General features: G+C 39.6%; 1 protein-coding gene across 6 annotated transcripts in view; it reads left to right on the top strand.

Moving 5' to 3' along the window:
- DNAJC6 (DnaJ heat shock protein family (Hsp40) member C6) overlaps positions 1 to 27,255 on the top strand; it is a 167,496-nt gene that overhangs the window by 78,843 nt on the left and 61,398 nt on the right. For 3 of the 6 annotated variants that reach the window (XM_063801004.1, XM_009459874.3, XM_063801002.1), the window contains one exon: positions 18,691 to 18,803. The exons of the other annotated variants lie outside the window; for them this stretch is intronic. The gene's annotated coding sequence lies outside the window, so the exon portion shown is untranslated. The remainder of the gene's footprint in view (positions 1 to 18,690; positions 18,804 to 27,255) is intronic. 6 annotated transcript variants of the gene reach the window in all.

Below are 27,255 nucleotides of genomic sequence, written 5' to 3'. Positions count from 1 at the left end.
TATGCCAGTACTTCATTCATTCGTTTAGACAGGAAATATTTACTGAGGACCTAGTAAGGAGGAGGATATAATTATGGATAAAGAAACAAACTTAAAATAGTTAAACGGCTTCCCCAAGGTCATAGAGAATATGAATATGAACCATATCTATCATGTTTCAAACTCTTAATTGTTTTCTCCATTTATACTTTTTCTACTTGATTCTACAAGGTCAAAAGTGACTTAGAGCAAGGTTGGTGGCTCATGCTTTTTTTCTGTTTTAAATAGAGAACTTTTGAAATTGTGCATTGTCCTTACATCCTAAAGTGAGAATAGGCCATAATTTCCATAACTATAAAATGATTTATGTGTGGGTGTATGTTTGTTTTAGGGGAATTGTTTGGTCAGGTGATTCCTACCATCCATTCTAACTCAACATTTCGTGTCTGGGTAATATTGGCAACCAGTTTGATTTAATTTATTACAGAATTATTTATAATAGAAAAACACTTGAAACTGCCTAAAATGTCCCAAAATAGAGGATTGGTTTAGAAAATTATGATATGCCCATATAGTATTACCAAATAGAATATTAAGATATGCCTATGTAGTATTACCAAATAGAAAACTAAGATATGCCTATATAGTATTACCAACTCAAAAAAGTTGCTTTTTTTTTAATGGTAGAGATGGTGTCTCACCATGTTGCCCAGTCTGGTTGTGAACTCCTGGGCACAAGCAATTCTCCCACCTCAGCCTCTCAAAGTGTTGGGATTAGAGGCGTGAGCCACCATGCCCAGCTCAATAAATTTTTAATATGATGGGAAGATATTCAAAATATAAAATTAGTAGTATAAACAAGAAACAGTCTTTATACATTGAATTGAACTACATAAACACATACACACATATATTTGTATTTACATAGGAAAATTATTGTAAAGATGTGTATTAGTCTAAAAATGAAGGAACTATCAAAATATTACAAAACAATATTTGGGTAGTAGATATCAGTAATTAACAAATTTTAAATGTGTTTTGCTAAAATCTCAATGATGAATTTATATTTCATAACTACAATTTTATGTAACTATGTTCTTTATCTGCATCTACTTTTGTAACTGAAATTTTTATTGAAATAATTATAGATTCACATGCAGTTGTGAGAAACAGTACAGAGAGATAGCTGTAAACTTTGCCCATTTCTCCCAGTGGTATATTTTGCAAAACTCTAGTGTAATATCACAGCCAGGATGTTGACATTGATTCGTTCCACCTCAGATTCCCCTAGTTTCTTGTACTCATTTGCATGTGTACTCATGTGTGTATGTTAAGTTCCACACTATTTTCTCAACTATGTGGGTTCCTGAATCACAGTCAAGGTACCAAACAGTTCCAACACCATAAGGAACCCCCATGTTGCCATCCACACCTGCCACTATTCTTTTAAAAAAGTACTTGAACCCAGTGGGTCGGGCATTTATTTTATTTTGCTTTTGCATCTGAGGCCATAATGGTGGAACCTTAGAGTTGGGAAGGACTTAGCAGTCTTCTTGGTTCCTCAATATAGAAGTTTCAGAGGAGGAGTGGGAGACATTTTATAATTCTCCACCCTCCTCCAAACACATCATCAGCTTGAGCTGTCTTCCCAACCTTTGCCCCCTAACACCTTTGCCTTGGTAATGCAGGTCTCAAGTTAGATATCATGTCCACTGGAAACTCTTATCTGACCTTCTAAGTCTGGGTCAGGTGCTTCTTTGTGCCCTGATTATGTTCTGTATTTTCCTCTTTGTGGCACTTTTCTCATTTTATAATTGCTCATAGATAATAAATAAATAGTGAATGGGTAGATGGAGGTCTGGATGAGAGTCCTTTCCCAGTGTCTGATGATCCTGCAATGGCCGCTTCTCCTTCCTTTCCCACCTTGTGAGTGGCTTTTGATCCTGCCTGCACTTCGGCCACAGCACTTATGTGGCAAGCCCTTGTTTATGTTGATTGTGCCCAATTCCAGCCTTCTACCTGCTGATGGTTCCACCAGGATGACTAACTTCATCTTCTGAGCTTGTCACATTTTTCTTTTCCTTCATTTATAAAGTCAGTAAGATGATTACTTTAAGTAGCTATGAGCCTATATTGTGCTATGTGCTTGATATATATTATAATAGCTTCAGCTCTGTTCAAAAGAGGAAATGGCTACAGCTGACCCAGAGAGCATCTGGGGATAAAATGGGGATAGTAAAACATAACTTGAAGTATATTTTATTAAAATATGTATAGGAATATTTTTAATATTTTATTCAATATAATAAATATAAATATTGTATTTATACAATATTCCCACTCATGATCCTGAACAACTTATTATTCCTGAATAAGTTGTTCAGGATCATGTAGCCAGATTAGTGGCAGAAATAGATTCAAATCCAAAACTGTCTGTTACAAAGTTCACCTTTTTTGCTCTGTCTGCAAGAAGGAACTGCATCTCTAGGGAGCTGTTTTAACTTCCTGATTCTTCCAAGACTTAGAACGTCCTCTAGGGACCTGTATCCAAGTCTAGTTCTTGACTGAACCCTCTAGTTAGGTAGCTCTGGACTTTGGAAGGCAGCCATTCTATTGCTGGACAAGAAACATTGCTGGGATGTTTATTGATGTTCAGTGGAAATCTGCCCTTCACTCTCTCAGTTCTGTATCTAGGTGGCTTGTAGTTCTTTCCCTTGGTGCAACATAGATTCTTTTGAATTTATAGGTCCCTCATGCTGTACCTAAAAGGGATTTTTCTGGGTTTACCTCTTTATTTTACAGATGAAGAAACTTGAGTCCAAAGAGAGAAGCCCTGTTTAACTTAATGCCCTTGAGTTACTTGAAACCTAATCTTGCCTTTCTGGCTTACCTTTCTCTTTCTAGCTCTTTCAGTCTTTCCTCATGAGATGGGTTTTCTTTACTTTTTATTACCCTAGTCATTCTCCTTATGGACACTCTCCAGCTGGCCTGTGTGCCTCCTATTTTTGAAGCTGACCTCAATATTCCAAATTCGGGTTGATTGCATGGAGTTCAACAGAGGATGTTTAATTCTGCAAGCAATGATGAGATGCCACTATGTACCAGGAACATGTTGCAATCCTCTACCATATTCTGCCTTTCTTTTTCTTTGTGCACATTGTCTACAATATTTATGAGGCTAGAGGTTTGGTTGCATATGTCACAAAGGCCATCATAACAGTGGCTTAAGCAGATGAAAGCCTATTTCTTTTTTTTTTGTTTTGTTTTGTTTTTTGAGACAGAGTCTTGCTCTGTTGCCCAGGCTGGAGTACAGTGGCCCAATTTCGGCTCACCGCAAGCTCCGCCTCCTGGGTTCAAGCCATTCTCCTGCCTCAGCCTCCCAAGTAGCTGGGACTACAGGCGCTGCCACCATGCCCAGCTAATTTTGTGTATTTTTAGTAGAGATAGGGTTTCACCGTGTTAGCCAGGATGGTCTCAATCTCCTGACCTCGTGATCCGCCAGTCTCGGCCTCCCAAAGTGTTGGGATTACAGGCGTGTGCCACCGCGCCCAGCCTTGAAGGCTTATTTCTTGCTCATATAAAAGTCGGATCTGGAATGGATGCTGTATAAAGTAGCTAGGGTGCCAAGCTGCTTCTATCATGCTGCTTTTTTTAATCTTTAGGGTACTACTCTCTTCTTCGTCATCTAAGATGGCCAACTAAACATTAGTTTTCCAGCCAATGTGAAGGCGAGGGAAGGGCTTACTTTTTCTCTCTGAGAAACAGCGTGTAAGTTGCAGTCTTAATTCCACTCTCATCCCATTGGCCAGAACTTAATCACATGGTCGTACCTGGCTGAAGGGAAGCCTGGGAAATGTAGTCTTTTATTCTGGTAGTCCATGCGACCAGCTAAAAATATTCCTAAGAAGAACAAGGAGGGGAGAATGGATTTTGGTTGGCAAATAGCAGTCTCTACCATACCCCTCCTTCTTCAGCTCCAGGGAAACAAGTCCTGGTTGGTTCTTTGTAGCCATTGGCTTCCCAGGTTTATGAAGTTCCATTTCTAGGAAAAGTGGCAAAGCAGGATCTCCCAGAAATTCTCAGGATTCTGTGAAAGACTGAAAATCAGAATCTTTGGTGTGGAGGTCACAATGATAAAAATACCTGCCATTTATTTGGGGCTTACTATTTGTTTGCTAGGCATATGTTAACATGCATTCTCTTATTTAATTTTCAGATGAATCCTAGGGGGCAGGTATGATAACTAATTCTAACTTTACAAACCAAGTTTTCCAAAGAGGTGAAATAACTTCCCAAGGTTGTACAGCGATTACAGGGTGAAGCTGCCACCTATTTATCTTAGTGCACTGGAGCCTGAGGTCATTGCCCACTCAGTTTGATGCCAGACAGACCAGAGTTGCTCATTAACACTTCATAAAGCCCTCTCATGTTCCTCATAATAACCAGACATTTCTAATTATAACTTGAGCAGCAAATGTTGTTTAAGATAGGTTATGAGCCCCAAGTTGAAGGGATGGCTTTTATACCATGTTTGCTGAGTATGAGCTCAGGTCAGACAAAATATTGGGTGACCAAATTGGCAAAGACCATTGTCCCCGTATTCCATTTTGCTGTCAGCAGTGCTCTTGGTTTATTTTCTTTTCCATGAGGAAACTGAGGCACAGAGCTATCACAGGACTTATTCCATGTGGTAATGTTGGGATTTGCTCCACATTGTTATGATACCAAGCTGGAAATCTTCATTCTCCTGCTGCCACATGTTCATTACTCTGGAGGGGGGCCTGGACTTCTATTTCCTCATGTCCTGGAGTCTCTCAGCATGTCCTGGGACCTGGGACCTGGTTCCAGGCCTGAGTTTGCCAGCCTTGCTGTGTCTGGTTAGAGATCACAGGCTTTTCTGGACTTTTTTTTGCTTATAGCTTTGCTTTTTAAATTTTTTTTCTCCTATAAATATGGCAGATGGATTACGAATACAAGTGTTAACATTGGGGCACTCAATGAGGAAAGGATGTCTCTATGGTTAACTCTCTTTTCCAACTCCAAATCAGGATATGTAGACTACAGGAAGGGGCAATGGAAACCTTGATATTTAAGAATAACAAACGTTTGGTGAATTGGGTGGTGGGGCACCTTTCTGGAGGATGAAAAGGAATCAATTATGCAAAGAGCCAGGTAGAGGTTTCTTAGCAGGATGATAGCAAAAGCAAATGCCTTAAGTGCAGAAATGAAAAAGAGGCAAGAAATAAACTAATATCATGTTTGAGTCTTACATATTTTGGAATTTATTTATTATGGAAGGAGAGACAGAAGCTCATTATCAGCAATGACTCCCCTCCCCTGAATCAATGGCAATTTTTGGACAGGCCTCAATAATGCTAGGAGTAAGTGCTGTCATGCTTGTCAAATCTACTTTGCTTAGGTATGTTTGGAAAAATGATCAGTGTCCTTGGTGAAGTGTTATTCTCTTTTGCTTCATTAAACTCACCTTAGGAAGTGGTTAAATTGACAGTGTTTTTTTTTTGTTTTGTTTTGTTTTGTTTTGTTTTGTTTCCAGAATTCTCTTGACATCTCCCAGAGGCTTTGAACATAAGATACCAGTGCTGTTTTTGATATTAGCAGTGGTTTTTAAAAATATTTAAGTGACTCCTTCCTCTTAACGTACATTCAAATACTTAGAGGGTTAGAAATTAGAAGATTATATCAGAATTTCAAACCTGGGATTTATAGAAAATTGGAGGGTGCTCAAAGGATGTTCTGTTGGCAGAGGAGTTGAGTTGCTCTGAGAACAATGGTGGATTCTTTTATTTACAGTGGTTACAGACTCACAGATGTGCTTCCACTGGCCACAATCCATCCATCACTAGCAGATTTGTACATTGTTCCAGTTTGGGCATTTGGGTTCTCAATCTAATGTTAATTCACCGCTCATATTAAGAATTTTAACATACCAAGAAATGTTTTTTTAAAAACAAACAAAAACAACACTATCTCCCAAATTAATAGTGGGAATTGAATAGTACATTTTGGCCTTATTACTCATCTGGGCTCAGCAGAGATCTTTGGATATGCTTCCAATAACAATAAAAATAACAGCTTGGTGAAATAAATGGACTCGTAGGTGGCAAACCGAAGTACTGAGAGGAGTTTTATCTTCTGATTGCATTGCTCTTTGGCATTGACCATGGATAAAAACCATCACCGCTTTATTTTTAGTTTATAAAGTACTTCTATGGATAACATTTTACTTCAGCTTTACAACTGCCTTATAAACTGGGTATAATTGTCTTCATTTCACAGCTGAGGAGACTGAGGCTTAAAGGGGTTAAGTGAGTTGCCCAAGGTCACAGCATAGCAAGCAGGTGACAGAATCGGGATTCCAACCCGTATGTTATTATATAAATTGTCTTAAATCCTGAAAACATGATAGCTTTAAAACCTTAAACAGCATCAGTGCCATCTTTAGAACAATGACTTAGGATTTTTTTTCCCTCCATGGATATTGCTTTAAATGTTTGAGGAAATAACTGCAAATTTTGTTTCATCCTAACCCTAATAATGCTCTCTACAATGTCCCTCAGCTCAGAATTCCTTGTGACTATTTGAAGCTTCAGTCTTTAATATTGCCTTGTGTTTGATTATATCATGTCAAAGGCAGAGCCTGGAGAATCATTATTAAGGATTTGTAGGTTGTTTGCATGACCTTTTAAAGTAAAAAGGATAGATATGAATAGAAATAAATAAAATTATTTTGCAAAGTAACCATAAGGCTTCAGCCATGTCTGTATCTAATTTATTCACTATAAAAAGTTCTACTGAAGATACATTTTGACTTAGATCACATAATTGAGAAAAAGATGGCAAATTTATCATTAGGTTAGTGTAACTATCCCTTCTTTGGAGAGGATGATAACAAAACTGTCAAAAGAAAAAGATGCCCAGATGAGATTATACTTGCAAAATTTTGTAGGCAGATACACAAACTGCAAGTATAACATGTAACCATGTTTGACAGGAGAAGTAGGAGAACATGGGTTACAAAATCCTTAAGCTTGACAGCCTCTGGCAAGGTGGTGAATAATGTGAGGTCTTTTAAAATGGCTTTCTTGAGATAAAGCACAGAATGTAATGCATGCAACTTTCAGAATTGTTGCTGGAGACAGCAAAAATACTCTTGAGACAGTGCAGGCTACCGAGGAAAATACATGCAGTGATCCAGAAGAAAGTGAGAGCACGGGCTGTTGGGAGAACTGCAAAGAATTTCCCTGGGACTGGGGCAAAGATGGGTGAAGGAGGAACGCAGGAGGTGAGAATGGGAAGGAAAGCAGTTCCCAGGTTATTCAAGGCTTTGTAAACCATGTAACCCTGTGCCTCTAAAAATTTCTATGAACGGGAGCGATAAGATAAAATTTGTATTTTAACAACATGCCTCATCCCTCTGGAGAGGATTGGAGGGGTCCAAAGCTGTTAGGAGGCTAGAGATGGAAATGGCCTGAACCGAGTAAGATACTAAGTAAGGAGTAGTGGGTGTGTAGAAAGGTGGGTTGGATTTGGGTTTTGCCTATAGGAACAGTGGGAGGAAACAAGGTGACTCTCAGATTTCTTTCTATCTACCCATTCTTACTCCATAACCTCCCATGCTGTAAAATGATGGTGGTGGTAACAATGACTATAAAATGTGAAGGCCTATTATATTATAGGTGTGAAACTTCTCATCACCTACAAGATAAAATTCAAGTCTTAAAGGGGCATACAAGCATTCCATAATGTGCTTGTTGCCTATCCTACCACCCTTTGGTAAACACCCTGTGCAGTATTGCTGACCAATTTATAGTTCAGAATCTAAGGTCAGAATTAACAATATGTATTGAGCCAGATGCTCTGGTACAAATAACAGTGATCAAATCAACTATGTCTGTCTTTTTTTTTTTTTTTTTCTTTAGACAGAGTCTCACTTTGTCGCCAGGCTGGAGTGCAGTGGCACGATCTTGGCTCACTGCAACCTCCACCTCGCGGGTTCAAGATATTCTCCTGCCTCAGCCTTCCGAGTAGCTGGGACTACAGGCGCACACCACCCACGCCCAGCTAATTTTTTTTTTTTTTTGTATTTTTAGTAAGACGGGGTTTCACCACGTTAGCTGCGATGGTCTTGATCTCCTGACTTTGTGATCCGCCTGCCTTGACCTCCCAAAGTGCTGGGATTACAGGCATGAGCCACCAGGCCCAGCCTATGTCTGTCCTTTTATGGAGCTTCTTTTGTAGTAGATGGAGACAGAAAAAATAAAAACCCTCAAGATAAAAAGAGCCGTGAAGAAAAAAGAGTAGACTAAGGAGAGTTTATATAGGGTGATCAGGAAAGCATCTCTGAAAAAGAAACTTTTAAGGAGAGACCTATAGGAAGTGAGGAGGGAAGCCGCGTGGCTTACTGGGGGAATAGTGGAATTGTAAGTGCAAAGGCCCTGAGGGAAGTACATGTTGAATAGAAGAGTACTGTGGCTGCAGCAAAGACACAGGGAGAAAGGTAGGAGATAAGGCAAGAGGGGTACAGAGGCCCGTTCCTATAGAGCCTTGTAGGCCATTGTGCGAGCTTTGATTTTTATTCTAAGTGAGATGGGAAATGATTGGAAAATTTTCAGCAGAAGAGTAACTTTCCCTTATTTCTTAAAAGAACACCTTTGTTTCTCTTTATGAACCACACCTTAGGGAGGCAAGGGTGGAGGCAGAGACAGCAGTGAAGAGGATATTGCAATAATTCAGATGAGAAGTGATTGGCTTAGACCAGGTTGGTGGCACTATAGGCAGTGAGAAAAGGTTGATTATACCTCTGTGTATATGGTAATATAAAAATATTATATACATTTGTATTACTCTGTTCTCATGCTACTAATAAAGACATATCCAAGGCTGGGTAATTTATTAAAGGAAAGAGGTTTAATTGACTCAGTTCAGCATGGCTAGGGAGGCTGCAGGAAACTTACAATCATGGCAGAAGGGGAAGCAAACATGTCCTTCTTCATGCAGCAGCAGCAAGGAGAAGTGCCAAGCAAAAGGAGGAAAAGTCCCCTATGAAACCATGATATCTTGTGAGAACTCACCACTATCACGAGAACAGGAGCATGGGGGTAACTGCCCTCATGATTCAATTACCTCCCACTGGGTCCCTCCCACAACACATGAGGATTATCGGAACCACAGTTCAAGATGAGATTTGGGTAGGGACACAGCCAAACCATGTCAACATTGTACATGATATATGTAGTACCTAAATATATATAGTTTTCTAAATTCAAATATACAAAAAAGTAAAAAGGGGAAGCACAGGTAGAAACCAGAAACCCATGTCCCCATTACTCAGCTTCGACAATTATCCACTAATGAGCAATTTCATTTTTTCTAAAGCTGTTCTTGCCCCTCTGGATTATTGTGAAGTAGATCCCAGCCATAATGTCATTAAATATTTGAATATGCCTCTAACATGTAAGGGCCTAGCTGGGCATGATAGCATGAACTTGTAGTCCTAGTTACAGGGGAGACTGAGGCTTGGAGTGAGAACCTGCTCAATCAGTCAATCAGTCAATAAAGGGCTCCTTTTAAAAAACATTGTCACAATATTCTCATCTCATCTAGAATCTTAATAGTCCTTACTGTCCTCAAATATCCAGCCTGTTCAGATTTTCCTGATTGTTTTAAGTGGGAATCTTATTTTTGCCTTTTTATAGTTTGTTTGAACCAGGATCCAAATAATGTTTATGCATTGAAGTTGCTTGGTTTTAAAGTTTCTTCTCTACGTCTCTTTTGTTCCTGTGTAATTTTTGTTGTTGTTGATGGGAAAAAAACCCAGGCCATTTGTACTGTAGATTTTCCCCAAGTCTAGATTTTGCTGACTGCATCCCTGTGGTGTCACTTAACCTGTTCCTTTGTCCCCTGTGTTCCTGGTAGATTAGAGGCTTGATCAGACTTACATTCAGATTAGCTTTTTGCAAGACTGTCTCATAGGTCGTGTTTTGTATTTCCATCGGGGATATATAATGTGTGGTTGTTTCTGTTTTTTGTCATCACTGTCTAATGCCATTGTTTTATTAGGGGCTGCAAATGTAATTCTTACTTTTTTTTTTGTTTGCTGGACTATTTCTATGAGGAAAAACTGTTCCTCATCAGATATTTGGTTATCCTGGAGTAAAGTTCATATGGCAAACAAAGGAAAAAGGCTTGATTCTTACCCTTTATTTACCAGTTTTCAAAAATAAAAAGTAGGTTCCCTATCCTTCTCTAAGGGTGACGTATGAAGCTTCTCTCTTTCTCTTTTTCTCTTCATTTTATTATCATGAACTCATATTTTTAAACACACATTCATGTTTCAGTCCACTGCAGTTATTACAGTTGGCCCTCTGGGGGTTCCACGTCTGTGGATTCAACCAACCCTGAATCAAAAATATTTGGAAAAACACCAAGACAACAACAACAAAAAAGTGCAGTATAAAACAATGATTTGTCTAGCATTTACATTGCAATAGGTATTATACATAATCTAGAGATGATTTAAAGTATATGGGAGGATGTGTGTAGGTTATATGCAAATGCTGTACGATTTTATATAAGGACTTGAGCATCCTTGGATTTTGGTATCCTTGAAGGGCCCTGGATCCAATCTCTTGAGTATATAGAGGGACATCAGTATTCTTACTAATGCCTAAATAGACCATCTTTGGCCATGGGAGCCTCTGAAGCTGGCTCCTCAATGCTTCTAACACACTCAAGTAGTCTTTGATGCTTTCCTTGCTTTCTGGTATCACCAGATGTTCCAGGCTCATCTTGTGCGTTGTCTGCCCCAATCTTAGAATCAGCCACTTTTTCAAAGGGCTCTAGTTCCTTTTAGAGGGAAATGGTGCATAAAGACCACTGGTGTGAGGAGTGCTCACTGCTTCTGAGCTAGTCTTTGTGTCTAGGCCTTCTCAGTAGACAGAGCTAGGAGCAAATTTTTTAAAAGGTAAAATACATTGTGGATTCACAATGATATTTCTTTCTCCCATGCCAAAATTCTGGTTCTCAGTTGCACCAATGTAATTACTTATTTGCTTTGTGCCACAATACACAGCCACAGAATCACAATACCAACACTATCACCAGAACAGGTTAAGGTAGTTTTGTTTTTTGTTTTTCTTTTGGTGGTGGTGGGGGTACTGGTTGTATATATTTTACTTTAAGACAGTTACTTTGTATCTTAAAGTTACTTGAGATAGTTTCTCTCTGTGTGGTTATATCATCAATTTCATACTAAGCTGGGTTGGTTTGCTTCATTTTGCTATCACTTTTGAGGGGTTGCTTTAAAATTTATGTTTGTAATTATATAGAATATTTACATAGTTTCAAATTCAAATCTTTAAAGCAGGTTGTATTCAAAGAAACAGCTTCTGTCCCTGCCCCCTCTACCCTGTTCCCTCCCTCACAGGTAACTCTCTTTCAAGTTTTGGGTTTATCTTTTCACTTTGTAAATATGTGTGTGTATCTATCCACTCTCTCTTGGATAAGTGGGAGCTCTATACATATCTTAAATTTCGGATAAAATTTGGAGGTAGTACAGACACTATTTTCTGAAAGATTGGATGTGAGGTATGAGAATAGAGTTGAAGCTAATGCCCAGGTATGACATGATTGACTGATAGAATTGAACCACCTGGCCCGAGTGCCCTTCTTTCCATGTGGCCTGGTTAGCCTCATTCATCTTTGCGAACTCCAGCTTTCTTTGCTCTCAGGTGCTCTCCTCTGTGCTCCATTGATGCCCTCTGCATCACATTATCCTTCCCATATGGTCTTATATACTGTTTTCATTTGTGTTTGGCTGTCAGTAGACTGTGAGCAGCTTGATGTCAGACATTATGCTTTCTTATTCTGTTTTCCCACCACCTATCACAGAACCTTTCACACAGTAGAAGCTCAATAGATACCTGAGTAAATAAATAGGCCAGGTGTAATGTTGGGTTCTTAAGAAAAAAAAATGAGGTGGATGTTGTTATCCTATTTCACAGATGAAGGAACAGGCACTGAAAGGTTTAAGCTGCTTATCTAAAGAAACAGCTAATAAATTGCTGGAGTACGAACCCGAATCTTGTCTGATGCCAAGGCCACACAGCTCCAACTCTGTGTTCTCATTCAGCAGTGGCATGTGAGACTGTCCACAATTAGCCTATTAATTGTGTGACCTCTGCAAGAAAGTGAGCCTCTATATCTGTTTCTACATCTACGAATGCAAGATAGTAATGGCGTGTACATTATAGGGCTGTAAAGCATTTAGAATAATGCCTCATACATAGTAGGGACTCAAATCTTAGCTGATTTTAGGTACAATTGTTATTTTTAGTAGCGGAATATTAGAATACTACTACTACCACTACATACAAAGCCCTGTGCTTGGCACTGTGTATGGAGTCTTCTTTGACTCACCCCATCTTGCCTTCTAGGAGTTTGCAGGCAATGTGCATATGCTTAAAGATTTCAAGAAGGGCAACTGGGGAGTGGTCAGTCAACAGGCAGTCACTTGAGATTAGTGCCGAATGCAGGGAAAGAGGAAAGAAGGCACTTGCAGGTGGCCAACTTGTTAGATAATAGTCCCTCACCCCTGGGCTTCTGGGGCAAAAATAAAAAACAGAAGCCATGGTGGAGATTTGAATGCTTCTGTTCCACCAATGCCACCATTAGTGGCAGCCAAATACTTCGACTCCTTGTCCAGTTTGGTGAGACTCCTAACAGTCCTTGCCTTGTAGTATTAATAAGTTGCACAAATCACAATTTAATACTCACATTATATAGACTCTATGAGTCATGGAGTCACCCAGAGTTCATGGGACCTTGGAGAGCAGCAAATTCCACCTCCACATTTTATAGAAAGAGACTTTGTCCAGAGAAGGAAAGCCATATGTTTAAGGGCACACTGGTATTTGGAACTTGAACTCTGTTGGTTAACCTTATGGGTCAGATCATGCAGATTCCCAAATGCCTGGACCCTTGCCTGGGAGGGAGTGGACTCTCAATATGCAAGAGTGCTGAGAGACGAGGGATGATGGCTCCACTGTTGTGCTGCCCACATTGTATTTGGTGAGTCCAGGCTCCTGCTCTTATCAGAACAGCAATGGTAGCTGCTGGAGGAAGAGCTGGCCTCCCTCAGGATGTAGCCATTTCTGCTGCCTGATTCATATTGGGCAAGGTCTTCTTTGGGCCCTTCCATAGCTATAGCCATCTATGTGCTATTGGCGATTGCACTGAGACCTCTACTCTGTCAAAAAGAGGTAAGGAAGAATGTGATAGTGAAAGGGCATGAGATTTAGAGCCACACAGATCTGGTTTGTGTTCTGACCCCAGTGTTTCTTAGAGGTGTGACTTTTATCCAGTCATTTAACTTCACTGAGCCTCAATTTCCTCCTCAATAAAATGGGCATGATAATATCCACCACAGCAGGTTGTTGTAATGATTAAGTGTGATAATCTATATGAAGCATTTGGCAGATAAAAAGTGTCCAAAGAATGGTAGCTTCTCTGCCTCTCTCCCCGACTCTGCCTGACTTTCATTTAGGGCTGTCTGTCCTCTGTCACACAGTGTGGCATAGGGCTGTGGCTGTGTTATTACACTTTCTATTTATCAGAAGCTACTGAGGGGTGTTGAAAGATGTAGACCTTAGGCTCCACTCTCAGAGATTCTGATTTGAAAGAAATCTGAAAATTTGCATTTTTTAAAACAGGCACCCCAGGCTATTCTGATGCGTAGCCTGGTACCTAGGCTGACATTTAACCTTGGGAACCTCTTGCACCACTGTTTGCCAGACCTCTTAGCTTGGGCGGGTTATGCAACCTCTCTGAGCCTCATTTCTGCACCTATTAACTGGGACTGATAGCCTGTTTAGCAAGGTCCTTTTCAGGGTGAAATGAAACAGTGTGTGTGAAGCATCTTGCATGAACCTAGCACACAGCGGGAGCCTGGTGAAGATGTGAAGACCGATACCAGACACCAAAGGGCTGCATTGCCCTCTTCCAATCTATAAGCTAGCCATGGCCCTAGTTCCTTCTTTGGAAACCAAACCCTTGCAATGTATCTGTCCACCTATTCTTACCATTCTGTGGATTTTGCAGAGGACACATTGTTCATGATGGAAAGCCACCTGCTTGCCTGTCACCTGCATTTTTTGGAGACCCTTTTTATGGTTATTAGTGCCTGTCTTTGAAATTTCAGCACCTGTGAGCTCTGATTGTGTTACCTGGGATCTAAAAAGGCAGCAGAGGAGAACAGATGCTGCTAATGACTTATCAGCTCTTTTGGCCATAGTCTTCTCAAAGAAAAAAGGCTGTGACCCTGGGTTTGTCAGCACTGATATGCTTTCACACCACAAAGGGACTTGACAATGGGCAGGTTTCCAAGTCTGCAGAGTGGTTCTTTGGGGGAAGATGGAAAGCATATTTACAGTTTGGTTCTTCGGGCTCATGCTCTTTCCCCACCTTCTGTGCTCTGCTGCCACTACCCCTGGAATGCTGGTGCACGTGGCAGTTGAACATGAGAGTCAAAGACAGCAGCTATTGACCCTAAAGGCTGTGTGTGCCTGTGGGGTGGGTGGGACTGGGCAGCAAGAAGAGGCTGAATTAGGAAAGAGCATCTTGAGCCACTGTCATCATCCCTTTGTGGGACCAAGTCTGTATGAGGGACCGCGATCATAGCTGGATTGTAGTTTTCCACTCCTGCCTGTTCAAGCCTTAGAAACTAGTTTTCATTAATTTCATTGCTATGCAATGAATGCATAGCAGTTTTCCACTCCTGGGTGTCTGTTCTTGAAAATATCCTTAGATTAATGCAGAGCAGACATCAGGCCAAGGTCTGGCTTTTTTGTTCTCCAGTAGTGCTTTTGGGTTTGACTGTTTACTTTTATGTTTTAAGCTCTTAACAAATATAATAGGAGGCAGCAAAATGTTGTCAGTGGAACACAGGCTTTGGAGTGAGACAGACCTAGGGAAGAGCCTGGCTGTATGACCTAAATTTTTGTGTTGGGTCCTGCTGTGGGCTGAATATTTGTGTCCCCTCCTTTCCCAGATTCATATGCTGAAACCTAATCCTTAATGTGGTAATATTTGGAGGTAGGGCCTTTGGGAGGTGATTAGGTTGTGATGGCAGACCCATCATGAACGAGATTAGTGCCTTTATAAAAGAGGGCCCCAGAGAACTTGCTTGTCTCTTTCACCATGGGAGGATACAGGGAGAAGATGGCCTTCTACGAATAAAGAAGTGGGCCCTCACTAGGTACCAAATCTGCAGGCACCTTGATCTTGGACTTTCTGGTCTCCAGAACTGTGAGGAATACATTTCTGTTTTTTTTTTTTTTTTTTTTTTGAGACGGAGTCTCGCTCTGTCGCCCAGGCTGGAGTGCAGTGGCGCGATCTCGGCTCACTGCAAGCTCCGCCTCCCGGGTTCACGCCATTCTCCTGCCTCAGCCTCCCGAGTAGCTGGGACTACAGGCGCCCGCTACCACGCCCGGCTAATTTTTTGTATTTTTAGTAGAGACGGGGTTTCACTGTGTTAGCCAGGATGGTCTCGATCTCCTGACCTCGTGATCCCCCCACCTCGGCCTCCCAAAGTGCTGGGATTACAGGCGTGAGCCACCGCACCCGGCCTACATTTCTGTTCTTAATAAGCCACTCAATTTATAGTACCTTGTTACAGCAGCCCAAATGGTCTAAGACAAGTTCTCACTTTGCTCCTCTGTAAAAAGGGGATAATCAAACTTACCTGGCAACATAATTGTGAAGATTAAGTAAGATAATGGACATAAAGCTTGTAGTCTAGTTCCCAGGGATCAAAGGGTGCTTAATAAGTGATGGCTATTGCTGTTATCATCTTGCTGCACTTCAATGCAATTGAAATTGGTTTAAAAGTGAATAGAAACTGTTGGTTTCTTGACAGATTCAATTCAGTTCAATTAAGTGTCCTTTTTTAGATGGCTTACCCTGGTAAGTGTCATGCTGAGTACTTGATACAGATAGAAATTAAGCACTCTCTTCTCGCTAAGCTCTTCTTGTGCATTCTCAATTTTGCGTTGCAGCTTTCAACAAAAGCATCCCCTCACCCTTCCCAGTGATTCTAAATTTCTTTATCTACTCATTTGAAGGTTAGTTTGACTTTCAAGCCTTTTGAGATCTGAGCATCATTCACCTTTGCGGTCTCACCTCTCACCCCTCTCTAATATACCACCCAGTTCTGTGAGGAAACACCATAATATCTTGGCTCTAGTATGTACCATCGCCGCTGCCTGATACACATTCCTCTCCATTTCAGAGTCTTCCTCCTTCCTCCTGTTTAGTGGAGACGCAATACTCATCTGTCAGTGTTGGATGAGGATTTATGCATATAATTTTTTTGTCCGAAGAGCAGATGGAACCACACAGACCAGACTGCAGGAAAGAGAAGAGACAAACAGTAGACTACCTTACCTGTGGTTTCACTTTCCAAGGTTTCAGTTATCTGCTGCCAACTGCAGTCTGAAAGTGTTATGAAAATTCCAGAAATAATCCATTACGTTTTAAATTGTGTGCCATTCTGAGTAGTGTGATGAAATCTTGCACCGTCTTGCTTGGTCCTGCCTGGGATATGCATCATCCCTTTGTCCAGCGTTATGTTACTGCATATTAGTCGCTTAGTAGTTGTGTAAGTGATGAGATTGACTATCTTGGTTATTGCAGTGCTTGTGTTCAAGTGATCCTTATTTTACTTCATAATGGCTCCAAATCACAAGAGTAGTGATGCCAGCAACTTGGATATGCCAGAGAAAAGCTGCAGGGTGCTTCCTTTAAGTGAAAAGGCAAAAGTTCCTGACTTAATAAAAAAAAAGGAAAAAAAAATATTCCGAGGTTGTATAGATCTATGGTAAGAGTGAATCTTTTATCTGTGAAATTGTGAAGAAAGAAAAAGGGAATTCACGCTAGTTGTGCCATTACATCTCAGACGGCAAATGTTATGGCCACAGTGTGTAAGTGCTGTATTAAGATGGAAAAGGCTTCAGTTTGTGAGTGGAAGACATGAACAGAAACGTGTTCCAATTGATGGCAGTTGGGTTTGGTATTATCTGTGGTTTCAGACATCGACTGCAGGTCTTGGACTGTATCCTCTATGGAAAAGAGGGGACTACTGTACTAGCACCTGCATTGGCCAGATGCTAAGTAGAAACAGAAGCTGCCTTGAACTTAGGGAGGCCCTGGGTGTACAGTGATTTTTCTATGCCATTTGTGGTGCCATTTCTGCAGCCCACCAGGGTGCAGCCTGCAGAAGGAAAGTCACACAGCTCTTTCCTCCCTCCAGGGGTCCTTACAATAATGAATGATAGCAAAGAGTCAAAGATAGGATGATGATAATGCCTACTTTTTATTGAGCACTTCTTGTAGATACATGCACATGTGTGTATTTCATTCTTAACAAGTATTATTGCAAAACTGAGGTTCAGAGAGGTTGCATCACACCCTTGAGCATGAAGAAGACAGGGAGGGTGGCTGTAATAATAGGGACAGTCCTCCAAAGCATGACATCAGACTCTTTTGATGGTTGGGCAGCTAGTGTGCCAGGGAAATAATTATCTGTCTCCTTAGCAACCCCCAATATTTGGCTTAGTTGTCATTGATGCATTTCAGTTATCTTCATGTCGTTAAAGAAATAGGTCTCAGGAAATTTAATCCAGCTAGCAGTGCTATGCCTAGAATTCAATTAACTCCATGATTTGCAATTAATGAGCCCTCATGCCAAGATTGAGGTCATAGCATTAATCTTACTTTTATTTTAGGATTTCCACTGTCATGATTTACAGCGAAATCCAGCCAATCTTGTCAGGATTATTGGAGCATAATTAAGCCAGAAAGGCAGGCAGAACAGCTAGTTAACATGGGATCCAGGGAGGGACCGCATACCTTTGCTTGGTAAGCCTACCTCAAGCAGGATGGGGCTACATATGAGGATTTCCATCTAAGGACTGTTTCCCAGATGCCTGATCTGTATACATTTCAAATCCCCATCCAATCTCCAAAGAAAATACTTCCGAGTCCCAGTTGGTGAGCCCTTGTGAGTTATGTTGTTGTTAATTCAATGCTACCACATCCACCTCCACCTCAAGTTGCCATTTACTAAGTTGTAAATGTAACAGACAGTGAGTGGGCTTTTACGGATGATGGATTTAATATTTGTGATGATTCTATGAGGAAGGTATCATAGGCCTTCTCTCTGTATAAGGTTATACAGCAAGTAAGTGGCCTTTCCACTGAACTGATGGAAGGATGTGGCAGTTCCTAGCTGCAGACCATTTTTGTGCTTGTCTCCCTTTCGTGTGTGTGTGTGTGTGTGTGTGTGTGTGTGTATTTTGCCCATTAGGATCTCCTCCATTTTCCCATGTAGAAATAAGAAGGTAGGCATGCATAGGCAAATATTGTTTATGATTGCCTTCTAGGTGACAAATGCTCATCCATCATTATCTCATTTAATCATCGTATACATGGGAGGAGGATATTGTCTACCTCCATTTTACAGTTGAGAAAACTGAGGCTTAGAGAGATTTACTAGTTTGCCTGCTGTTACACAGATAGCAAGGAAGGAGAGTCAGTGTTGTGAATCCAGGTATGCTTGTTTGCAAATCCTAGGTTCTTTTAATCACAACACGCTAGTACTAAATAAATGCTTTTTCTCTTTTCCTGGTTCTCCAGGAGTGGTTATTATTGAGTCGAGAATTTTTGGGAAAAGTAACACGTGGAGAGTCAATTTTTGAGTGGAAGGAGTCTGAAGAGAGGGTAGGAACCAACCTCCTACTACCCACCAGGTAAGGGTGTACTTTTGGCCTTTGGGATTTAGCCCATGTCTTCTGTATGTAGAGTGCAGATCCAGGTAGGCTACCATGTCTGGCCAACCAAGCACAGAAGCCAACCACTCCCATTGACTTTACTTTTGCTCAGTGTTTGGTTTTTCCACAAGGGAGGGTAGTGGCCAGATGTTTATGAGAAGGTCTCCATAAGCCAAGTCCACACCAGAAGCTGAGCCCACAGCTAGCGGTAGCTTTCTTTGCCCTAGAGACCAGTGAAACAGAGGAGTAGCAGATTCTCTTTGTACTTAGGTAGCAGATTTTCCTCCAAATGCTTGCTGTGGGTTTTTTGGGTTTTCTCCTAGGATTCACCTTCAGACTGTATCTGCCTCCCTGTGTAGTTAGCATTTAGAAGTGTCCTCACTGGGTTTGCTTAGCCTCATTGAACATTTTTATGCCTGGCATGGCTTACTAGAGACTACCTATTGGAAGTTCCTACTAATACAATTATCTGATAATTTAGATGCTGAAGGACTGCCTTGAAATTTTCTTCGGCTGGCTTGGGATGGAATACTTGCTTTTGAAATATGCCCTAAAGAGCATGCTATCCCTGGGGAAATCCACTTGTCTCAGGCAATATTAATCTGCTCTGCGAACAGCTTGTTGGAAATTTGCTGATAATCCATTTTTTTTTGTCATTCCATATCTCAGTGTGAGAGAGTAAGAGAATTTGGTAAAAGTTCTTACTTTTTAGCTTGACCTTCTGAGGTCTGAGGAGCACTCACCTTCCCAGTCTCATCTTCCATCCCTCTCTAACACACCCTCAAGTTCCCTGAGGAAACAACATTATATCCTGGTTCCAGTATCTATTATAGTTGGTGCCTTAGAAAAATTACTTTCTTTTTCAGAGACCCCTGCCCCACCCTTCCTCATCTGCTTAGGGGAGACTGTAATACTCATCTTTCAGTGCCGGGTGAACCTAGCATGTTCCCTAGTACGCTTATAATCAGAGCTCAGTTATGATCCTTTCACTTTTATGTCTGTCCTTGACATGATGTTCTCTTAACCTTTGCTTGCTCTCCAACATTATTTTGTACTAAATAATGAACTAAAATGCCCTTCAGCCCATTTCCATCCAAACTGCAATTCAGACATCACCTCTGCCATAAGCCATCCTCTTTCCTATTTCCAACAACCTTCAACACCACCCCCGCTCCGCCACCCCTGCCTGCCACACACACACAGACATACACAGGCTGGAAATAAGCTCCTCAGAATGCTTATCTACTTTATATGCAACTTTATAATAATTCTTGGTGTGTCTAAACAGTAGAAAATCAACTAATAATTATAATGCAGCACTGTGAGAGATACGAGAGAAAAAATACTAATGACTCAGAAGACTACATTTCATTGCCAAGTGGAAATATGGCAGGTCCAAATCTATACACAGTATCATCTTTATTTCTATGTATGTGGACACACAACACAAAATGTGTATGTGTACGTATACACAAAAACAGAACTAAGAATGTAAGAATATATAGTCTCCAAAATGTTAACAGTGTTACCCTTGTTTATTTTCTTCTCTATCTTAATTTCATCTTCTTTGGTTTCAGTAGACCTCAGGGGCAGAGAAGTGAGTTAATCATACTGCTTTGCAGTCTTTATACGGCACAAGGCCCCATCTGGTTTTATTGTAGATTTTCTTTTTTTTTAACTTCTTCAGCCTCAATTCCATCCTCCTCACCCAGCCATTTGGTTTCTTTCTAATGCTCTTTATATATGTCCTTAAGTGTGCCCAAATTTTCCACATTGATTATGAATGTCTTCTATATTATAGATATATGTGATATTATTGTGTAATGCAGCATATTTTAATGTATAAAATATAACAAAATATAGGTAATGTTTATATTTATATCTGAATGAAACCTTTTTTCATAAAGTAGAAACTGGAATTCATGTCTCTGCTTTTTACCTCTTTTCCCTGTTTTCTCCCCTCCCCTCAACCCTGCAATCACACACACATGCATGTGTGCACACACACGTGCACACACATACACACACACACAAATGAAGATTTTCTTGACCAGTTGTACTTCCAGTTCCAAAATCTCAGGATTCCTTGTTGCATATATTGGTTGATTCCCTCCCTTGAGCTCTCTGATATATGGTTTTGTATGAAGTTTTTAACATGATTTTTCTCAAGTAATTGAGCTCCTAGTTTTTAGCATAGTACAGCAGAGTTTGAACAGAGAATGACCAATGGCAATGCAGACAGCCTTATTGGACTAAGGATGGCATTTTCTGGTGATTCGTATGTTTGCCTTATCTTCCCCAGTCTAGGCTCTATTCAAGCATATGGCAAAAGGGACACACCATTTGCAGTTAGAGCAATATTTGTTTCCTTGCCCTGCCAGCTACTAGCAAGCTAAGTGACTTGAGCCTTAATTTCATCATTATGCCTTAAAGCATTTCAATGAATCTTAATTGACACCCAGAAATACACATTTTTTAACCTTTTGAAATTTGTTGATACTTATTTTATGCCCCAGCATATGTAAACACTTGATAAGAAGGTATATTCTTCAGTTGTTGGTTGCAGTATTCTATAAATGTCAATTAGGGCAATGTAGTATCGTTGTTCAAATGTTTTCCTCACTTACCAATGTTTTGTCTACTTGTTCTTAAAAAGTCTGCATTTGTGATTGTGGGTTTGTCCCTTTATTTCTACTTTTCTCTTCATTTTTGCTTCATATACTTAGAAGCTGTGCATACATTTAGAATGATACCTTATGGAATAATTGACCCTTTATTATTATGAAACATTATTCCTTAACTCTGTAATATTGTCTTGAAATTAATTTGTATCATGTTAATATAGGCCTACCTGCTTTCTTTTGCTTACTGTATGATTAATATTTTCTCATCCTTTACTATTAACCTATCTGTAACTTTGTAATTAAAGTACATCTCTTGTAGACAGCATATAATTTGTGTTTTTTTTTTAATGCAGTCTGATAATCTCTGTCTTTTAATGATAGTATCTGGCCTATTTAGATATATTATAATTATTAATATAATTGGGATTAAGTCTACTCTCTTGTTATTTGTTTCTAACTATTGCTTCTGTTTTTAGTTTCTCTATTCTTTTCAGCTTTGTTAGGATTAAGCATATATTTTAATATGAAATTTTAATTCTTCTGGCTTTTTGGCTATATGTATATGTGGTATGTATATTTGTGTGTGTGCGTGTGTGTATATATATAAATATATATAAATATACATGTAAATATATATAAAAATATATGTAAATACATATATAAAAATATATATATGTAAATATATATATATATATTTTGGTATGTGGTTTCTCCAGAGATTGCAATATTTATTCTTCACTTATCACTGTATACTTAAAATAAAATAAGAGAATGTTATAGCAGTAAAATTTCACTTACCTTCCACCCATCTTTTGTGCTATTTTGTCATATATTTTTCATCTGTGTAATAACCCCACAATACAATGTTGTTATTTTTGCTTGTAACAGTGATCTTTCAGATGCATTAAGAGAAGAAAACCATAATCTTTTATATTCACCCAGATATTTACCATTTCAGGTACACTTCATCCTTTCCTACAGATCTGAATTTTCATCTGGTAACATTGCCCTTAAGACTGAAGAACTCCCTTTAGCATTTCTTGTAATGCAGGTCAATTAGCAACACATTTTCTTGTGTTTTTAATATAAAATTTTGTTTTGGAAGGATTTTTTGCTGTCTACAAAGTTCTTGGTTGATGGTTTTTTACTATCAGCACTCTAAAACAAATTCATTTCATTGTTTTCTGACCTCCATTGTTTCTGATGAATGTTAGCCATTATTGACATTTTTGTTCCTCTATATGTGATATATCTTTTTCTCTATCCACTACTAAGATTTTCTTTTTCTTTTTCTCATTGGCAGTCTTATTCTGATGTGTCTAAGTTGATTCTTTGTATATTTATCCTGTTTTGGGTTTGCTGAGTTACTTGGATCTGCAGCAATAGTTTTTAACCAGGGACAATGTTGGTTCTCTGGGAAACGTTTGGCAATGTTTGGAGGTATTTTTGGTTGTCTTTGCTTAGAGTTCAGATAGGAGAGGATATTACTTGAAATTAGTTAATAGAGGATAGGTATGCTGCTAAAAGTTCTACAATGTCCACAACAGGCCCCCACAACAAAGAATTATCCAATTTACAATTCAATAGTGCTGAGCGCCGAGGTTGAGACATTTTCATTTTGAGTTGAATTTTTTTCCACCAAATGTTGGAAATAAAATAGTTTTTTCTGTTCCATTTTCTTCCTGCGTCCCTTCTTAGACTCTGCTTACATGATGGTAAACTGCTTGCATGATGTTGTCTCACAGGTCACTGAGACTCTGTTTTTAATTTCTGTCGACCTGCCTTCAAGTTCGTAACATTTTGTTTTGCAGTTTCCAATCTTCTGTTAAGCTCATTTAGCAAAATTTTCATTTCAGATATTATACTTTTTAATTCTGCAATTTTCTTCTACTTTTTAAAAATATTCTTTGCTGTTAGCTCATTAAGACAACCTCTTTGTTTAAGCCTTTGAACATATTAATAAGCTTAAAGTTCTTGTCTACTAATTCTAATATCTGAAGCATTTCAGGTTCTATTTCTATTTACTGCTCTTTTATTGTTCAATTTTTACTGCTCCTTTATAGCTGTAGTTTTATTTTTATTGTGTGATAAACATTGTGATGATACTTTGTTGGAAGTCTGGATTACCATTTTCTTTGAAAACATGTTAAATTTTATTCTGGAAGACAGTTAAATTACTGACATATCCTTCTGGTCATTAGGCTTGATTTTATTCTTTGTTAAAATGGGTCTATTGTGGTTTTCAACTTAGTCCTAGGAATGCAGCCTTTATTCCAGGATGTAGTCCTTATTCCTAGCGTGATGTGGCCTTTCTGATACGGAAACACTGAATATCCAGCTAAATGCCTGAGATGCTCAGCAAGAGCTTTCCATTTTGGCTATGCTAGAGCTCCAACATATGCCAGCATTTATAACCTCTGGTATATATTGCTGGTTTAGTTCTCAACCCTGCATCAGGCAGTCTCTGCTGGGCCTTGTGAAGTCTTACTCTCTATATTCACAGCCCAGACCTCAGCTAAGGACTCAGGGTGAATTTCCATGCAGTCTTTTCCCTCCTATCCCTCCAGCACCCCTAATCCCTATGTCCACACTGTGCCTCTCCCTATTTTCTTTTATATTGTCCCACATATTCCTGCTTCTTAGTAGTTTTTGTATTTTGATCCCTGCCTTCACAGCTCAGGGGACCACTATTCTACTTGGGCTCTAGATCATTTTATGGTAATAGGAAAGTGCTTCCAGGCAAAAGCTGGAGCAATTGTGAGGCTCACCTTGTGTGGTTTCTTTCTTTCAAAGATCTCAGTCCTTTTTAGACTGTTGTTTAATGCCTAAAAAACAGATGTTTTATATAACTTACCTAGTTTATCACAGGAGCTCAAGTCCAATACCATTATCATGTTTGGAAGTGGAAATCAGGAATATGCATTTTAAGTAAAGACCCCAGATAATTCTGAAACTGATGGTTGTGGGATCATATTTTAGAACTGCTGATGTAAATTATTTAAAGTAGATATAAAGTATTCAAAGTAGCCCCGGCTTTCTGAGGAATTGTCAGAGGATCTCTACTCTCCAGGAGGTCTAGGTATTTTATATTTTGCAAAGGATAAAGGACTTTTATCTGAAATGTTTCTTGGTGTGAGATCTCTTTGAGTGTGGTGTATGTGTATGCATATATTTGCTACAGTGCTGAGTTGTACTCTGTGTTTTCACCATCTTGTGTATAGACAATGCACAATAGAATACCACACCATAGCAGAATCATTGATCAAATATACTGCAAGAATGAATCATCCATACATGTGTGTGTACACACACAGTTATATATATATATTTTTTCTTAAGATGGAGTTTCGCTCTTGTTGCCCAGGCTGGAGTGCAGTGGCGCGATCTCGGCTCAATGCAACCTCTGCCTTCAGGTTCAAGCAATTCTCCTGCTTCAGCCTCCCAGGTAGCTGGGATTACAGGCGTCCACCACCATGCCCGGCTAATTTTTTGTGTTTTTAGTAGAGACGGGGTTTCACCATGTTGGCCAGGCTGGTCTTGAACTCCTGACTTCAGGTGATCCACCCGCCTCAGCTTCCCTAAGTGCTGGGATTACAGGTGTCGGCCACTGCACCCGGCCTTATAAACATTTTCAATATGTAGTTTTATATGTAAATTTCATGTGTCAATAAAGCTATTTTTTTCAAAAAGTTAAGTCATGGCAATGATTTGGGGAAGTCATTTTATTTTCCTGGTGCATCCATTTGAGGCATAGGGATACATTGCTAATATTCTATTGAGTATTAAAGTGTTATGAGTCTGGGTTCTTTCCTCTCATTGTCCAAGGGGGGGCTTCCAGCTCTCTGACTGTTATGTTCCTGACTGTGCCTGATGAAATGAAAAAAACATGGGTCTTGTCTTCACACCGACATTTGGATATATCCTAACTAAGTAATCTGGTGAATGAACTGACCTCTGACTCTCTTTTGATTTAGGCTAGAAGTCCAATGCACTATCCATTGTGCCACAGAGCCTGCCTGCTTGCACGAATTGACCTCTTTGAGACACAGTTTCCTTATCTGAAAAATAAGAGCAAAAATATATTTCAATTTTAATGTGTGGGATACTGTATATTCCTAGCATGGTGCCTAACATATAGTAAGGCCACTTTGGTATATGTGTAGCACATGTGTGTGTTGTATGTAGCACATAGCATATATACCCTTACCTTGATCTTGTAAACGACAAACAATATTCATCCACAACCACTGCTACTTTTCTGGAGAACAATAATTTGATCTTTCTCTCAGAAGTTGGCTTGCAATGGCAGCTCCAGAATTTCTGCCTTGGAGCTAAGAGAAGACAATCTTGGTGGAAGGGGAGGAGCTTGAGAAAACGCTTCTTAGAGCTGCATATGCATAACAAGCACACTGGTTTTCTAAAATTCTACCTGTATATGGGGGGTTGTTTGGGAAGACTGATAGAGTTCTCTCAGTTGCCCTTTGGTGCCTATATTGTCTCCCCTGTCTCTCTTAAATGGAACTGAAATGTCAAACAGACAATTTTTGCCTTATTTTTTTCTCTTTGCAGTTTTCTTTAAGCAGACCATCAGTCCTCTGCTATCTCTATTCTCTATCATAGACAAGGTCAGATAACAGCAAGGACGTTTTCTCTGTTCCAGGGTGGTAATTAAGAGGGAAATGTCATAGTCCATTTTATGCAATTGAAGCCCTGATCTTTTGATTAGAGAAGGGAGGAAAAAAACAATTGATGGCCCCTCACTTTCTGGAGTTGAGGTTCCATGTGGTGCGCAGAACCCTTTCTGTTTCTTCAGGTTTCTATTGAGGATTCTGATCTCATTGAATAGATTTGATTATTATTATTTCATAATGCAGAGCCTTTTTATTTGGTCCACATGTTGAAGAGTAAAGATTCCTTATTTAGACCCCTTTTCCCTGGCACATCATAAGTACTTACTTTGTCTGTTGAATCAAATTAAGCAATATCCATGTAAAGTTTTATATGAGAGTTTATTGAGTAGAATTTGGATTGGCACCTGTAGCCTGATTTCTTTGATCCTTGAAGGAACAAAATATGTTACATCCATTTGACTGGAATTCTCCTAGCACCAACAGCCTGGTTGTGAACACTGTGCCCTATCTTTATTATATGCAGAGTCCATTTTGGTTTCAATGTAGTCATTACTTTGTATTTCTCATTTTTTCCACTCTTATCAATCTTTTTTCATGTTGTCGCTCCTTTTGGGAAAGAGGAGCTAGTATTGGTTTCTTAATTAGTTCCTCTATCGCTTTGAAGATAAACATTTCCCATCAAATATTAGCCTCCTTTACAATAAAGCGCATGTTGTATTTCATGAAATCTCCATCTTTTAGGCAGGCTTTCTCAGTGGGTGCAGTGTTGCAATCAGAAATTCTGAAAACCTTGAGGAGACAGTGAAACAGTGAAAGCATCTAGTCATATTTGCTACCTACAGTTAAGCAAAGACCAGATCACTGCCAAAGTTGATCTGTTTGGTCTTCCTTGCCATCTCTGCCATCTTCTCTTTGATTATTGCATTCCATAGCAGCTCAGTTTCACATACTTTTATTGAGTGCTTACTGTGTGCCATATATTGCACTTAGGGGACTGTGAAGAGGCATGAAACATGCTTCTTGCTATTGAAGACTCAATAGCAAGTAATTGAGTTGAGGGGAGGTAGACTCATTCACAAGTAATTATAATGCAAGCTGACTGCTCTGAGTCCTAGGATGGAGGAACAGAATGAGGTGGGAGAATGGAGGCATGAGAGACAAAAAGTACCTCTTGAA

This window comes from Pan troglodytes, chromosome 1 (genome assembly GCF_028858775.2).
Source record: "Pan troglodytes isolate AG18354 chromosome 1, NHGRI_mPanTro3-v2.0_pri, whole genome shotgun sequence".
In the NCBI taxonomy this organism is placed as follows: Eukaryota; Metazoa; Chordata; class Mammalia; order Primates; family Hominidae; genus Pan; species Pan troglodytes.
The sequence above is the reverse complement of the archived record's forward strand: the minus strand, read 5'-3'. Positions and strand labels throughout refer to the sequence as shown.